The sequence below is a fragment of the Triticum dicoccoides genome, chromosome 3A (genome assembly GCF_002162155.2).
Source record: "Triticum dicoccoides isolate Atlit2015 ecotype Zavitan chromosome 3A, WEW_v2.0, whole genome shotgun sequence".
NCBI classification, from domain to species: domain Eukaryota; kingdom Viridiplantae; phylum Streptophyta; class Magnoliopsida; order Poales; family Poaceae; genus Triticum; species Triticum dicoccoides.
The window spans coordinates 32,245,378-32,252,773 of NC_041384.1; positions in this window are offsets into that span (position 1 = coordinate 32,245,378).

Here is a 7,396-nt window from a genome sequence, read left to right on the forward strand (position 1 = left end):
CGCCGCCGACCCCCCGCACCCCGCGCACCCTCCCCCGCTCCACCGGCATTACTGTTTGATGATATTTTTTAAAAAATTATTACTGTCTTATAAAAAATATATTACTGTTATGATTTAAACAAGTTTGAACATATTTAAACACAAATAAGTATCAAACAGCATTTTAAATGCATAAAAAAATTGTGGGGCCTGGGAATCGAACCCAGGACCTCCTAGTGTGAGAACTAGCTGCTGACCAGTCGAGCTAGTAGAGGGAACTTGGTGTGGATCAGGTCAGGTGGAAGATAACCTGTTGGCTCGGGCAGAAATAAAAAAAATACTAATGGCGCACCATAGTGGGGTGCGCCATTAGTATGGATGTACTTATGGCGCACCGAGGGGTGGTGCGCCATTAGTATTGTGCCATTAGTAACAAAAAACGTCAGCGCCCACGCCATCCTCTTTCTCTCCCCTCTGTCTCTCTTCCCTCACTGCGCCGTCCTCGTGCCCGAGCCGCCCCCGTCGCCGCCGACCCCCACCGCCCTCGCCGCCTCCCCACTTGACCCCTCACGCTTCCCCTCGCCCTTCCCCTCGCCCTCTCGCCTTCTCCTCTCCCCCAGATCTGCATCGGCAACCCGCACACGACGCGCCCGTCGCCGGCCACCTCATGCCACACTGACGTGCCCAAGCACTCCACCTCCCTCGACCACGTCTCCCCGGACAAGCCGCAGGACTCCGGATGCCGCCGCGACACCTTCCCCGCCACCGGCTTCCTCTTCGGCCCGGCGGACTCCGTCGACAATTCGCTCCGGCGAGCTCTCCCCCGAGCCCGCTTTGCTCACCTGCAGGTGACGGTGAGCTCCTCTGTCGATCCCCTCCCTTTCCCCTTCGGTTTGTCGGGAGTACAGCTTAAGTGATGCTTGGATGTGTAATCTGCTCTAGTGAGTTCCGGTTTGTGATGTGTAATCTTCTCTAGTGACCACTCCATCTGGTGGTGGTCAGCTACTTGTCCAAAGATCCGAGGAGTAGGCTATCATCACTTAATCCGCTCTAGTGACCCGCGATGTGTAATCTGCTCGATGTTGTTGCTGCTGCTGCTTAAGTGATGCCGGTGCTTGTTCTTGTAGTTGCACTCTAGTGATGCTGCTCTAGCTCTAACTTCTAAGTCCACTGAACTTTGTCAACTTGTGATGCTGCTGCTACTGTAGATCTTGTGAACTTGTGATCTTCTGAACTTGTGAATTTTGCTTAGAAACATCAATGAATTTGGTGATGGAGTACAATTTTGTATAAAATGAAATGCAAGGTTGCTGATACTGTAACCCAGATCACACAGATCAATTTTTTTTCAATTTAGGCAACTGTAAGAGTACCAACCAGATTACACAAATCATTTTTGATCTGCAAGGTTGTTGTTGCTGTGATGGAGTAACTCTGTAAGATGGAGTACATGAGTACTGTAGTAGTGACTCTTGATTAATTATGGCATTGTGTGTCATAATTTAAAATTGCCATGTTTATTAGAAGTGTTAACCATCACTTCTGGGTTGTAACCTTAGCTGTGTTTCAATGCTTAAAGACTATTAGCTGCATAGTAATTTCCCTGTCCTAATTGTTGTTTTTCCATGCATAGATGAACATTCTATAATTTCCAAGGATCAATTAGACCAGATTGGGCTCTCCTTTTTATTGTTGTTTTGACCTTTCTGTTGTGAAAAATAAAGCAGGATTTTAGACTAATGTGGGCCTATGGCTACACCAGCATGGTGTTTTGATTCAGAAGTGATGATTTGCTACAACCAGTGCATGCATGCCTTTTTTCTTCTTCATTTTTAGTAAAGTGCTCTGTTCTGGGTCATGGACTTTGTGCCATGGCCAGTGCATGCATGCATGCTGCTGCTGCTGTACTAGTTGTCAAGTGATGCTGCTGCTGCTATCTGCGAGTTCCTGCTGGTAGTTGTGATTTTGTCAAGTGATGCTGCTGCTACTTGTGATCTTCTAAAATGACCCCTTTCTCCTGAAACGTTGATTAATTTCCGTTTCGGTTGAGAAATGGGGCACTCCAAGGTCAAGAAAATTAGCAAAGGTCATGTCCAATTTTCTTGACCTAGAAGGTGCCCGATTCTCAACCGAAATAAAAATTAATTTGCTTTAGTGGTTGGATTAGTTTAGTATTTTTTTTCACACACTCAGACACCCTTGCTTGCCATGTGTGTGAGAGAGATAGTGAGAGGAGACAAGAAGAAGGGGGTTAGGAAGATGTTGCCTGCTCATCAAAGCTATACATCTCCCCCTTTTCACCCATTTTCCTTTGTCTTTTGTGGGTTGCAAGGAAGCTACTGTCTTAGCTAGCTTAGCTTGTGCACAAATCCCAGTGTTACAATCTAGAAAATTAGCCTGCAAAGATGAGGTCCTATGCTGGCTGTACCACTGCATCATGCAACAGTGCCTTCAAGATCCAAGGCAATATCACAAACATCATAGGCAATTTGACCAAACTCACAACCTTGTATCTTTGCAGCAACCAACTTTCTAGACACACCCCTCAAGAACTAGGTTACCCTGAGAACGTGGACTTGGACCTTAGCAACAACACACTAACAGGTTCTATCCCAAAACTCCTAGGCAATATCACAAACATCTCTCAATTGTTCCTTGACAATAACCAACTTTTTGGCGACATTCCTCGAGAATTAGGTTATTTGGTCAACTTAGAGATCTTGTTCCTTGACAATAACCAACTTTTTGACCAAAGTTTGTTCCTATTTAGAGAGAAACATGGCCAACAACGATGAGGCTGGGGGTTCGGGCGTCAAGGCATTCTGGGAGCTGTCCCAGGAGATGGAGGAACAACCTCACTTATATGAGGACGCCGCCTTCCCCACCGATCCTGAGACCACTAATGGTACCGCCGAGGATGACCCCACTGATGCCACCACTGATGGTGCCGCCGAGGATGCCACCACTGATGATGGCGGCGCACGCACAGATGGCAGCCAACCGAAGAGGCAACGGAAGGACCGGCGCCCGGCCGTGCTCCGCACCCTCAAGGAGGAAGTTAGTGAAGTGGACTCCAATGGGAATCCAACGGCGCCCGAACGAATAGTTAAAGGGTACTCGCTTCAGCTCGGGTGCATTCTCCGGAGCACCGTCTCGATCAACACCGAGAACCTCGGGCATCCTGACCGAGGGAATTTGCGCAACCTCCTCTTCACGAAGCTGCACGAACGATACAAGTTCCCTGCTGAATTTGAAAACACAAGCCCCAAAGGGAATAAAGTGAACAATTCTGCCCTCACGAAGATGAGCATGGCCCTGTCTACTTGGAAAAGCAATGTGAAGAGAATGATCGAGAAAGGTGAGAGTTATGAGAAGATCAAGGAGAAAAATCCTTCGATCACCGAAGATGACTACAACGACTTCAAGATCAATTGCTCGAGCACCGCAAGCTCCGAATCAAGTAAGTGGGGGAAAGAAATGCGGGAGCTGAACTTAGGGGAACACACACTCGGTCCCGGCGGTTACAGAGTGGCGGAGCCTATATGGGACAAGGAGGAGGCGGACCGTGCCGAGCAAGGCCTACCGCCCCTCTTCGATAAATACAGTGACAAGCAGACTAGGAACTTTGTCAGGGCCCGGTACAAGAAGGACCCGAAAACAAAGGAGCTTACCACGGATCCGAAGACCAGGGCGCTTGAGCTTGTTCTGGTAAGGAATACACCCCCGCGTAATTAGCTCCATATGGTTGCATTCTAATTAATGAAGCCAAATTTCTAAATGGTTCACATTCCTTCCGCAGGCGACTGAAAGCAGTAGCGCGGGGTCAACTAAGAGCAACCCTTGGGACACCACTCTAAATAGGGCGTTGAATGTAATGAAGAACAAGGATAAGCTCAGTAAGCCGACGTCAGCTGGTCGTGTGGCCGGCAAAGGCTTGTCGACAAAATGGTCGTCATACTATAACACTGGTGGGCGAAAGGAGAAAAAGACCAGCTCAGAAAGCCAGGCGCGCGAGGTTCAAGAACTCAGGGCACAGGTGGCGCAGATTCCGGAGATTGTCCAAGAGCAAGTGCAACAACAACTCGGAGCGACGATCACCGCCATTGTGCCTAACTTGATCCAGGGGATTAGTGCGTGGATTGCGGGCGGCCAACAGGGGCCGCCCTCGATTCCTAGCTTCACGGCCAGCAACTCGCAGAACGCGATGGCGGGGCCATTGGTGTCTCCGGCGGAGGCGACATTGGTGTCTCCAACGCCGGCACGGGAGCTTAATGCACCCGGGTGTACGTCGGCCGGCACCTCTGCAGCAAGCGGCCCCTCCGTCAACTGCACGCCCGCCGTTGGCGGTGCCTCGACATTAGCCGAGCTCGACGCCATCATCACGGTAACTAATTAAGCCTCTCTTGGCCGAGGACTTCATCTCCTTGCCTTTGACTGGGCATCCCTGACGCCCTACATGTTTTTGCAGGGCGCCGCCGACGTTCCGTGCACTCTCCTGCACTTCGTGAACAACGAGTTGGTCGATGTCGCCAAGGGCAAAATCGTTCAACCGGGCAACCCCTTGTTCCACGGTACCCAGATGCCACCCAACTTGTTTAGGGTTCAACTGGTTCGGGTGCTGCCAGGCTGCGACGAGTTGTTACCTCCGATTCGACCCGTCGGGGCTGACGATGATGACGTGATGACCCTCAGCGCCTGCCTGAGTTGGCCCCTGCTTTGGCCGAAGAGCCAGATTCGTTTGGGGGTGGGGGACACCACCCCAAAGACAACACCACCAGTCGTGCCGGCGCCGAGTCGGCCCCATGGCAAGACCGCCGCAACGGTGCCGGACATCCCTATGCCACTGGATCCAAACATGCATATGGCACAGGATCAGAACAACGACGACGACGATACATTTGCCAACATCGATCAGTACTTTGCCGATCATGGGTACGGTGGCGACTTCATGGGGCCTCCTTCTCAAGAACCCAACCCAACAAAAGACGTGTGCGATCTAGTTGGTACCGCGGAGAAGCCAAGTTGCAACAGGCGTCGTCTGCAGTTCAGCTCTCAGGAGACGCCTCCAGCTGCCGACTTCACCGAGCCTCAGATAGGTGAGGTGCGAAATATGATCAGCCCCAACACACTCAAGAAGGCGGTCTGTGAGCAGAACTCGGTCCCATTACAGGAGAAGAAGAAGGCACGCAAAAGAAAGACTAACAAGGGTGCGGGCCAGCCGGCACCGAGTACGATCCGTGCTCAGGACGGGCCACCTTCACCTGAGGATATCTCGAGGAGGGTGCATGTGGCGGGTAGGCCGATGCTACCGAGAAATATGCTCGATGCTGCAACCAGTGCTATGCGGAGTCTGCATGACAGTGTTCTTTCTTTGGAGAAGCGGCGTCTCGGAGAGAAGGATGTGGCATACCCGGTTTTCGCGGCCAAGGTGCTAGAGGGCAAGGGCTTTGTGGATAACTCCATCGGGGGTATGATCGTCCTGCGGTTTGATGACATCCATGCTATGTTGAACCTTCATCCGCTGCACTACACCTTCGTTCGGCTATTTTCGCTGAGTATGGAGATGCGGATCATTCGCGACAAGACCCTGGACATCGTGATAGTCGACCCCTTCTACATGCGTGCCAAGATCTTGGGCAGCGCTGGGGACCGGCAAGTCGCGAGTTCTTACCTCGAAGGCATCATTCTGGCAAACCAAGATAAGGATAACTTCCTCGTGCCTTACTTTCCCGAGTAAGTCCTCCCCTCAACCGCCCCGTAACATATGAATTCTTAGACTTCGATCATTTTTCTTTTAACATTCCGTGTTTTCTGCAGTGACACACGTTGCACGCTCATCCTCCTAAGCCCCAAATATTCTATGGCCACGTATTTCGACCCGGACCGTCAGTCGAACGTAGACTACACAAATGTCAAGAAGGTTCTTGATGATGTTCTCCCCGGCTACGTCAAATCTGGAGGCACCTTCACCAGGCCTATTTGTAAGTACGGCAAGCACGTGTTCTCCCACAATACGACGTTCTGCTGTGTCAAGCAGCCACCTGGCTGTCAGAAGGGTGCCTACTACGCCATCCATCACATGCGGGCGATCGTACGGGACCATCATCAACTTCTGCTACCGAGTAGACTCAAAATTGGGCCGCGAGCGTGTCGGCAATCTAGGACGCGGACATCAGACAAGAATTCTTTCGCATCCAGTCGGAGTTTGCGAAAATCAGCCATCAAGATGTCCTTCGTACCGCGGGGCAGTTCTACCTCAGAAATCAACCGTCCAACAGTGACATCAACACAATCCTACAAATGCAGGCTGAGAACGCCCATTCTTTCATGACTGCCACGATAGACGGCGACTTCATCCACGCTCCGGTCCCTTGAGTCTCATGTTGTAATTAAACTTTAATGAACTTGTAGTATGTCTCTTTGGTTTCGAGAGTCGTTCAACTTTAGATGTAATCGATGCTATTAATGTCTTGCTTTTCTCTTCCGATCGTTCTGTTGCATACTTATATATTGCTTATGTATTGTCTGTGAATTGGTACTAACGTTTCGTTTGGCTACTGCATAGCGATGCCGTGGTATGTCGTGTACAAGGGTAAGGTTCCCGGAGTCTACGACGACTAGGAGGAGTGTCGGAGATAGGTTCACCGATTCAGCGGTAACAGTTACAAAGGGTACGCCACTAGCGCCGAGGCCAAATCTAGATATGCCCGCTATCTAGCAGGAGAGGGGAGGGAACGTTGGAGGAACCGGATGAAGACGAGTTTCATCATGATGATGCTCATCGTGATGACCGCAGCTCTCTTCTATGTGATGGTAGTTTAGATGATCAATATCGACTTGTAATGTGAAGACAAACTCGCGGTCTCGAGACTTGTAATATAATGTTCTATCTTTGTTCGATCTTTTCAATTCGGAGACTAATATGATGACTTGTATTCGGAGACTAAAATGATGAATTGTATTCACAGACTAATCTTCTATTGTATTCGATGAATCTGTTGTTGATGTATGATGTCTATATTTTGTCCAATTATACATTTTGTAACCTGTGCAAAAAACAAAAAATTAAAAAATTAAAAAAACCTAATATTCATACTAATGGCGCATCACATCATAGTGCGCCATTAGTATGCCAAAGGATACTGATGGCGCATCATTAAAGAGTGCGCCATTAGTATGCCGAAGTTACTAATGGCGCATCTTGCTGTCGCGCACCATTAGTATGCCAAAGCACCTGGGTATACATGGCCCCCTGGGAGGCATACTAATGGCGCACTATTGTATATACTAATGGTGCATCAGGGGTGCGCCATAAGTATACCAGATACTAATGGCGCACCACTAATGCACCATTAATGGCCAAATTAGGTGCGTCATTAGTAGGCCTTTTCCTAGTAGTGAGGTGACGCCTCCTGTT